This window comes from Pinus tabuliformis, chromosome 9 (genome assembly GCF_031772625.1).
Source record: "Pinus tabuliformis cultivar Carrire ecotype Pingquan chromosome 9, CPIR1, whole genome shotgun sequence".
In the NCBI taxonomy this organism is placed as follows: domain Eukaryota; kingdom Viridiplantae; phylum Streptophyta; class Pinopsida; order Pinales; family Pinaceae; genus Pinus; species Pinus tabuliformis.
The window spans coordinates 1890582894-1890592940 of NC_142307.1; positions in this window are offsets into that span (position 1 = coordinate 1890582894).

Here is a 10047-nt window from a genome sequence, read left to right on the forward strand (position 1 = left end):
TAAAATTATTTAACATAACGCACATATAACATAGCATGTAACATAACTATAGCTATTTCATAACTATGTAACTATATAATTATTTAAATATAACTATATATATTTAAATATTATAAAGTTATAACATATTACATAGCTAGATATATTGTATATATATATATATTGTTTATAACATAACATAGTTCTATAACTATTTAACACACACACACACACACACACACACACACACACACACATATATATATATTATCTAAAAATAGACTCTAAAGTTTAGGAATCCAGGCAAGATTATTTTGCTTGAGTTTAGAAATGGTTTTTTGTCAACATTATTTCTAAGTCAACATTTTTTTCTTGGATTAGTTTATATTATTATATGTAATATACTGAGGCATCCCATATATGCACCCTAACTGTAGGCCATCACAGTGTGAGGGTTTCTATTATACATGGTAGGGCTTGTGATTGATCACGTATCCCACACAGAGTGCATGTTCCACTCATAAATCCCACCTCTAGCGTTAATCAGAGTGTCAAAGTCAGTGTTTATGTCTTTTTTGATCAATATGTGATCTCTAGTGGACCTTCTTCCACTATTTTAGGTACACCTTCTGCATTTTTAAATCCATTTTCAACTTTATTTGTTTATGTCTTCAAATTGTCTTTAATTTTTAAATTGTCTTCGAGTGATGTGTTTGAAGTTAATGTATATTTTAATATGCTTTTAGTTTGTTAATTATATACGTTAAGGTATGTTTATGATTTGTAGGGCCTCAATAGGCTAAATTTGTGGATCAGAGTGCAACATCAATCCCTCCATGGAACGATGCTACAACTCATATCACAGGGGAGGATGTTACAACCCGTCATATGTGGATCACCCAAGAGATATGACACATCCCTTCCAATTCACTGACTCATCATAGTTTGTATTTGATGTTGGAAATCATCAATAGGTTGATCGATACATACCAGAGGTCTAGCCCACAAAGCCACCTCCTACATTTCATATAGAGGATTAGGAGCCATGAGGTTAGAGGCCCATATACTAGGGAGATTGTGAAAGAGACCACTAAGAACATTGATGTTTGTCGGGAGTTGTTTGACATCACTATGGATCGCCCTACTAGATATAGAGGTTTGATTCCACTAAAATATTTTGGGAATGTTGATGCAACCCCTTTTGTGTATGATAGATTCATTGGAGCTTGGCGCCAATTCCACCACCTTGACTAGGTTGCCATTTATTTTTCCAATCATTTATATGCAGAGTTTGTGTTACGTATGAAGCTAGATTACACTGATACCAGATCTCATTATTATGGACCTAGATTAGGATGTACCTATGAGCGTGAGGGGGCTTGTAGGGACCTTGGGAATGTACCACCACCTCTGAGATTCTTACCACTACTATCTCAAAGCTTGGTATTACTAACAGAGCCAGAAGATTTGCTACAACTCGATGGTGATATTAGGGATACTATTGCAGACAACATGCAGACATCGTTGGACAGTGCGTGTGTTGTATTAGATGGAGAGATTAGGATACCACCACCATTGGCTCGTGACATGCTAGTGCCCTTATATGATGATGCATTTCTTGTGAGTTTACTTGTTGACTATCTTTTGACATACACATGTATGTATCATGAGAATTGGAGGGTGCATAACCTGCTTGAAACATACTAGGTACATATATAAGAAAGGTTTTAACATTTATTGTTAAATTATGCATAATTATTTATAATAATTTCTAGTTTGTATTAGATTTCATTTATATTAATAAGTTATTGATAACATGTAGACATAACCCATCTAGATGGATGAGCTTATGAGGTCATTTGAGGGGGTAGTTGGTTAGCTAGACCATCCTCAACCAAAGCATGTTTCCATGGATTCTCCTCCTCCTCCACCTCCACCTCATATGTTCACTAATGTGGATGAGAGTCATTATGTAAGACAACATGGACCAGGAGTTGAAGTAAAAAAAATTATTCCTAATATTTCAACATTTTTTTTTTAAGTTACACATATATGCTAATTAATTTCTAGACTAATTATAATTTTTCCTTGCCATTGTGTACACAAGCCCATATAGAGAGTGTCTTTGATGTTGTATTTCTGTGGACACATGAGTGGGATTCTTGGTTTAGAGGAACTGATGATGTGGGTCCATCAATGCAAGCTCCAATCATTGAGCCACATGCAGGGAAGAACCAAACCCAGATTCATCAGACCCCCATCCTATCTAAGTTTCATTTGGACTAGACTGAGGTTAGCAGATTCATGTATATGTAATTAAAAATGTGGTTCAAAATCATTTACTTCCATATCGTTTATTTTGTACAAATAATTATCTAATTAGTTTGAATTTGAATACGTTATATTGCAATACCAACTTTTGGACACTTACTTTGCACGACGAAACTCACATAGAAGTTCTGGTGGTACTTAGAGTGGATAGTTTGTATATTTTTAGGCTCATTTCATAGGGAATATTTAAATGTGATACATACTTTGTATATTTTCATACATCGACAATTTATAGATGTACATGGACATTATTTTAGTTTATAGATGCTCATTATTTCAATTTATGGATTTGTGTTAACATTGTTTATGGATGCTCATTAATTTTTGAAGTTTATGGATTTGTTAAAATTATTTCGCTAATTTAAAAAATAAAAAATCTATATACTATAACTTTTATTAGTAAAATATAACAATTTTGATTTCCAATTTCATAGACTAAGAAAATAAGCACAATCATAAGTTATGTTCCAAGTCACTTTGATACTTAAAATGAACTAAAATATATCATGTATCAATTTAATAATTAACATGCCTGAAAGAATTACAATCATGCTTCATATTGACTTGTAGAAAGTGTATTTTAATGTAATCAACATGTATGTTATTACAACTCAATTTTTAAAATAAATTATTTGAAGTATAAAGTCACACACACACACACACACACACACACACACACACACACCTATATATGAAAAATTTTGTGACACCCATATACTAATGCATGGACAACTTTTTTAAGTATTTCAATCAATTTCTTATAGACTCAAGCTTTGGTTAAAAATAACAAATAAGATTGAAATAAATTTTATTCAATTTTAAAAGATGACACGTAAATAACAAATAGGTTTTATTCAACATTATTTATTTTGAGATTATCTACAAGAGCTTAGTCATAACATGGTATAAGTCAATCATATTGAAAGTTAATATATAGGTCCAAAAGCAATATATGACAATATTTCTATATTTTTATATAATGTTATCAATTTTCCTAAATTTACAAGTAGTTATCCAAGTATTTCGATCAATTCCTTATGATTTAAATATGTTTTAGTCAATTTTAAAAAAAAAAGGTCAAATATGATTGAAATAAGTTATATCCAATTTTAAAATATGTGGAGACATAAAAGTTACAAATACAAGTTTTATTCGATTTTGTTTTGTTTGAGGTTATCTATGAAAGCTTATTCACAATGCACGTTGTCAATAATATTTTTGTACTTACGCTGAAATCAATGCACAATGTTAAACTAATTACCTTTAAATCAGTGTAAACCATATATCTAGTTACATCAAATCAGAAATCAACATATTCACAGAAATCAATGCATCTAATGCAAGCAATCAAATAGGAAGAGAAATCAACATCTACACTAAAATAAATCCATCTAATGCAAACAATGAAAAAGGATTATAAATCAACATCTACACCAAAATCAATGCATATAATGCTACAAGCAATCAAATAGGATTAGGAATAAACGTCTACACTGAAATCAATGCATTTAATGCAATTTCAATCAAACAAGATTAGAAATTAACATCTTTAATGAAATTAATGCACTTAATGCAAGCAACGAAATAGAATTAGAAATAAACATCTACACATAAATCAATGCATATAACACAATAAATCAATATTTGTACACTGAAATCAATGAATCTAGTGCAAGAATTTTTCTTCCCTTTCTCTCCCCCATCCATCTATATCAATATCTCCATCCATCTCTCCTTCTTTGTCTCTCTATCTCACTCCCACAGACACACACTCTCTCTCTTCATATCTATCTATCTTTGCCTTCCTCCCTCTATCTCTCTCTTCTTCCCTCTCTCCCCCTTACATCTATATCTCTATTTCCTTTTGCCTCTCCTTCTTCATCTCTCTATATCACCCCGCAAACATACATATTATTTCTCCATATCTATCTATCTCTCCCTCTCCCTCACTCTCACTTCCCTTTCTCTCCCTTTGTCTCCCCTTATATCTCTCTTCCCTCCTACTCTCCTCTCTCCCTCTCTCGCCATCCCCCTTGTCACTCCCTCTCTCTCTCTCCACCTTTCTCTCTCTATATGTTTTTATTATTACATCCCTATCTCTCCCCCTTCAACTCCATCTCTCTCTCTCCCTCCCTCTGAATTCTTCTTTCTCTTCCTTTCTCTCCCACCTCCCTCTATCACTCCCCTTGTTGTTTGTGAGGTTTTATCACTCCTAAAGTAACTAAACCACAATAATTAATTATCAACCAGGGTAGGTATTTTTATTTCAAAGACGTATTCACTATTTGTACCGATACATGTAACAACCAGGTAAAATAGAAAAGATGTTGTTGTAAACACTTGCAAAAATGAAAGAATCCTCGCAGAAATGAAATACATGCTTGCAAGAATTAAAAGGCACACCGTAGGAACGAAACACGCTCGGAAAGGAAAGAATCCACACTTCATAAAAAATTCAGAATAAAGATAGGCACACCATATACTATAAGCTAAAGATAACAACAATTGAATATCATAGAATTGATTATCCTATGTAACAACACACAATAAATCTTAAAAAAGAAATGTATATATCCCACAATGAAACGTGTAAAACTATAATACGAAATCCACACTAACACATAAAAACAAGTATCCTATCAACATTGTGATCCCTGCTAAAGAGGAGGGCCCTTCCTCCCTAGTAACATGCAAGATTAAAATGAAAATTAGTTAAAAATTCAACACAAAAATCGCTGTAACATCACTAGATATATGTTTGTACTAAAATAGTTGAAGAGTACAAGATCAAAATGTTGGTATTATCTCTCTTGTCCTTCATAGTCCTGTCTCATGAGATAAATCTCTTTTATAAACTCTTTACAAAGCCCAAAATTAGGGAAACAAATTAGTCATGAGAATCTTTGTGATTCTCATGTTGATTAAGCTAACAAAAATAATAAAAAGATAGAAATTGTTACAAATTTATTTTAATAAATATTTGTTATGGTTAGACCACTCTTGTTTAGACGCAATTGTAAATGCTTAGATATTCTTAACTTTCCACATGGCATTACTTCATGCGGCCCTTGAAAACTATCTTTGAAAATGGTGACTACAGTCTTGAAAATTCGTAGTGTAACAATCACTTCGTGGTGTAAAAATAGGAAATGGCAAACCCAGGGTGTAACAAAAACTCACACCATGTAACAAAAGGTAATAGCAACGCTTTTTCACCCATGGCTATTAGTAGTTGTGGCAAAATATGAGAGAAAAAATTCAAAAGAGCTCTTCCAAATATACCCTGGTTAGTCATCCCAAAGAAAGCATTGTTTCGTTCAATACTTAGCAGAAAATAGCATAATAATACGTCAAAGAAAAAGGTTGCTTCTTTATCAGAGGGAGTGACATTGTACTAGGGAAATTGTAGGTTCAATGAGGGAAAATGGCCAAAAATGGGGAAATGGATGCTTGAAATATCCTCAAATATTGCAGCCAACATCTCCCCCCAACTTAAGCCACTGCATATCCTCATGCAGATTCTTCATAATGTTCAGATTCCTCATCTATTGTGACACTGGCATGTTGCTGATGTAGTTTTGTGAAATCATATGCGCCAGTAGTGTCTTCATTGTATTTACTATACCCCTAGGTAGACACGAGCCAATGTGTCCAGGAACATTCATCACATTTTCTCAGGTGGAAGTGAGGTTGGTATTTCTCAACCGGGAGCCAAATCAGAGGAAACTTGAATTTGAGCCCCATCCATAAAGCTCCCATCATTTTGACAATGCATACATATTCAGGGATTCGAGTAACAATTATCACAAAATTAGGGTACCCAAAGGGATCCCCTGCTTTTAGTGTTTCACTGCAAGCTTCCTATCGTTTTAGGCTTCCAACTAATGCTTTACTTTTAAATTGTTCGTAAATATTAAGGAAAAACCCAACAATCCTTATCTTATAGAGGGATAGTTGTTTTACCATGTAAGTTTTACTGAGAAGATTTTTGAATTCACGCCTCATATCAGTGGCCATACGAGGGTCTAGTCTTATCTTTACGTTTTCCTTTTCTTCATCCATAGTAGATGATTTTATGGTGAGATGCCAATCAATTTGATTTATCATGAAAGATATAAAATCCAGTAGCTGCAAATCTCCAATTTAGGGGGAAAGGTCTGCATCCATCTGCAAACTCGAATGCTCAACAAATATATCATGTCGGAAGAGTTTACATAACAAACTCTGATCATCGAAATCACATGAGTGAAATACATCCAAATTTTTTTTAGTGGAAATGCTCCTATAGGTTTTGTTCTCATGGATGGATCTCAACTAGAAAGGATAAAATTTATCCCACAAGAACATCAGGTAGGACAGAGATGGCTTCCTACAACCTAAAAGGTTTAGGGCTAACTCATACATTTTACCTTTCTCTTCAGTCATCTTTTTGACCTCTTGTTGTAGTTGATGTCTCTGTTGTTCCTTTTCCATCTCAGCTTTCCTCATTTCCAACTTTATCATCTCTTCTATCATCAATTATTTGGCCCACTGATCCTTAAGGGTATGAATAGCCTTATGATGTTCTTCCAAAGAAATCACTCCCTTTTTTAGGAAAGTGCCATTTTCTTCCAATTCTCCAATTTTGATATCAATAGAAGTCTTTCTAAATACCACCCTACTTCAGGGTCCTATGTTGTCTCATGTGCAATAACAGTAGAGGGTGTAACAACACCTCGTGCTTTGAGCTTCTCTACCTCAGCTATTGGTTGTTGTGTATCGATAGCTTCGTTGACAGGTTCTTGTGGAACAACTATCAATTTCTCTTCCTTAAAAACGTTTGTCTCAATTGATGGTTCTTGTGTATCAACAACATCATTGATATGTTCTTGTATATAGGTTTCTAGGTTAAAATACATGGGGTGCTCCATTTCAACTACTGGTTCTTGTGTGTCAGCAACATCGTCAATGAGTTCTTGTGTGTCATCCTCCCATGGTTTTTTTTGGGTTTCTTCTAAGATGGTGTTTGCAATGCAAATATTATATCTTTATGTTGCCAAACCCTCATCATATGCTATACATAAAGGCCACTGTGTGGTTTTGGATCCCAACTTATCAACAAACTCAACCAATGTATTGACACCTGAAACCTTTGTTTTTGTTTTTCTACCTCCTAATTGTAACAACCCTAGTGAAAATTCCATGTAATAAAAGTTAAAACAATAACCATGGATGGACGGGACACTTCTTCTGAGCTCAATGTTGGGAAAGACATCCTAGGGGGTGTTCATTTGGCTGTTTATGGCTAAGGAAATTGGCAAAGCAAATGGCTAAGGCCTTAGAAAGGAAAAATGACATTTTTGGCACAAATATTTATGAAAATAACGAAAATTAGGAGAAAAGGGAGGTGAAAGGTCACAAGTTGCATGTGAGGAGGAAAATGAAGGAAAATAATGTAAAATGAAAGAAATAGAAGTCTAATTCATAAAAATGATTGTAAGAATCAGTTGGTAACCTCTTGTCAATTCAGTTTTGGAGCACTCTCATTATTCTCTCTCTCGCACATACACTTGGATACTTAGAGTATTTTCTTAGAGGAATTTGACGTTGGAGCAAGAAAGGAAAAGAAGGCAAGAGGAAGCAAGGAACAAGAAGGGAAAGTGATCCGAAATTGATCAAGGATCTAGAAAAGGCCAAAATTCAAAGTTGTTGGATTCGAGCGAAAACAACGCCATTGGGTACATCTCAGAAAAATGATTCCAACACAACTTGTATGGGTGAAAAATGAGTTCGCATGTAAAAGTTATTCAAAGTCAATTTTTTCACGGTAAACTCCAAAAAGTCAAAGTCAAAGTCAACGGTAACCCAAAGTCAACACTAATGTGGCAGCTGAGTAGATGCTGACTGTGAAATGAGGTGGTAGTTGACAAGTGGCATGCTATGATTGGGTGCATGGGGACCAATCCCAAGGTGACGCGTAGCCCTATCAGAGGGTGACACATCACCTCGTCGGATTCGGTAAATATTTGTTAAGGGATCTCAGTGGAGCTAACAAGATTTGAATTTGTGACCTGTCAAATACAAACAACATGCCTTAATCAACTCTCCTACCATGTGACTTGGTATATTAATTCTTCCGCACATATTTAAAGGGGTATAGTTGAATGTTTAACAAAAATAATGTCAGATTCGCCAAGATTGGTGGCCCCACCATAACTAAACTCCACCATACTTATCTATCGCCAATACAACATTAATCTGCTAACCTTATTTGATATCCACACACTAGCAAGGTTCATGTATATGCGAATTTTAGTTATAACAAATGTTTAAAATAGATGGTATACTACGGAGGGAGCGGGTGGTGGGTATGCCTAAAACCCTACCACCAAATATTAATTCGAATATACATTTAAATACATTGTATAAGGATGGGGATATGGTTACGTTAATGTGGAGTGATAAGGGTTGGGACAGGTCTGGGGGATAAATATAGTTGCATCCAATGACGAAGGAGGAGGAGGTGTCAAGATTTGATCCCCTGACATCCTAATTTTTTATTATAAAACTAAACCAATGCACCAAATAGCTCAAAGTTGATATTTTATGCAGAAGAGGCATATTTGAGCAGGTGTAGTTAGTGAATCTGAAAACTTTGAAAACACTTTCTGAGAGATCTGGGAAGCCTTCTTCAGAACTGAGAGTTTCTACAGAATCCTGAGGCAGAGCAGATTGCAGTTGGATGGTGCAATATTGTATTTGAATCAATAATATTTTGATGTATTTATGGTCTTGAAGTTTCTTATAAGAAGGCCTCCCCATTGAAGACCAGGGCTCGGAGATGTAGGCTTGAAGATAGTCGAACTATGTTAACAATCTCTTGTGTCACTTTCCTTTTGATGTTTTATTGTTTAATTTTTTGAAAATTTCTTATCAGTTCTTCATTCTTATGTGTTTAATGGTGTTTTTCTAAGAATCATGTATTAACACTATTTTAACAGTAAATAAATCACATTTCAATTAAAGATCTGCTTGGGATCATTTGGTATTGGAGAAAGTTGTTGATAATTGTGATTTGAAGTGTGCATGATCACCAGGAGAAAATCAAACCTTGGTGAAGGAGAACCTATTGAAGGAGATCCAGAAGTTGGCTTGAGAAGAAGGACAAATCGAGGAGAAGAGATGGTTGAAGAAGGAAGTGGTGTTCATCCGTTTGGATCTGACACAGGCTGTGTGGATGCTTTCATGACCTTGTGAGTCATGGTCGAAGAAATGTACCGAGAGTTTAAGAAAGCAAAATTTGAAGATGAAAAACCTAAAGATGAAGAAGGACAACCATCACAATCTAGAAAAGAAAATGAAAGCGATAAAAATACCCTGTCACTTCTCTCTTGATTCCATATAAAACTTCAAATCCATTGTTGAAACTCGATGTTAAGTTTGATTTGCCCATGTACAATGGAGAATTTGAAGCTGAGAAGCTTGAAAACAGGTTTAGGAAAATGGACATATATTGTAGCATGCAACAGATCAGTAAAGATGAATTCAAAATCAGACCAACATCTCTTCGTTTAGCAGGCACAACATTGATCTAGTGGCATAGTAAGTTACAGAAAGGTACTAAACATATCGGTAAGATTTTTCCATCATGGTTTGATTTTATTACTGCACTTACAAATCAATTCTATCCATTAATATATAAGGAGAAACCTTTAATATAATGACAAGGATTAAAAGTTAAGAAAGGTCATTTGGTGC